Source organism: Atta colombica, unplaced genomic scaffold, assembly GCF_001594045.1.
Source record: "Atta colombica isolate Treedump-2 unplaced genomic scaffold, Acol1.0 scaffold302, whole genome shotgun sequence".
Lineage (NCBI taxonomy): Eukaryota > Metazoa > Arthropoda > Insecta > Hymenoptera > Formicidae > Atta > Atta colombica.
Genome location: NW_017259407.1, coordinates 40,894 through 41,697, shown reverse-complemented (window position 1 = coordinate 41,697; position 804 = coordinate 40,894). Strand labels below are relative to the sequence as shown.

General features: G+C 31.8%; 1 protein-coding gene across 1 annotated transcript in view; it reads right to left on the bottom strand.

Moving 5' to 3' along the window:
• Positions 1-804, bottom strand: part of LOC108690286 (sodium/potassium-transporting ATPase subunit beta-1-like) — an 11,302-nt gene that overhangs the window by 2,550 nt on the left and 7,948 nt on the right. The window lies entirely within an intron of this gene.

Genomic DNA, 804 nt, shown 5'->3' with positions numbered 1-804 from the left:
TGTTTGGGGGGGGGGGGGGGGGGAGAGGCAAATTCACGATTTCGAAACTTTGAAGGGCTATAACTTTTTTTACTGTTCATTATAGCACTATGGTTCATATAGGACAATCAATAAAACTCTTTGGGGGAGGGAAGAGGGGGGGCAACTAGAAATCTCGAGAAAATACCGGATTTCCAAAAAAAACTTTTTTTTAGATTTTGGCTATTCTATTGAGTTCTGATAGCCCCCTAAAAAGTTTTAAAGATTATAACCGATGCGCTGAAATGAATATCTAAAAATTCTATTACTTTGAAGTTTCTACTTTTGAATTTTCCTAAGTCTACGCAGGTCAATATTTTTTTCAAAAATCCAGCATTTTATTGAGTTTAGATATTTTTTAGGGGGTTATTATCAAAAGTCATAATAGAATGGCCGTAATCTAAAACAAATTTTTTTCTAAACTTTTCGGAAGGCAATCAAAACTCCGCTTATTTTTTCAAAATTTAAAAAATGAGGGGCCAACTTCATTTAGGTAAACAATTCTGTTCTCATGTTTTTTAGATTTACGAATAAACTACACTATTTATTTTTTTAACCTAGATAATCAAGCGTGATTTAGCAAACTGATGCATTGTAATTGAATTATTGTCTTATATTTGGCATACATTAATATAATGACATAAAAATACACGTTACAAATGCAACAATATGATTGCTTATGCATATAATCAGTTGACAAAATTTCAAAGACAAACGGTCAATAGTTATGCTGTCAGCAAGATGACAGCAACATAACAGTAAGGAATAATCATTCTATCTTGAGCA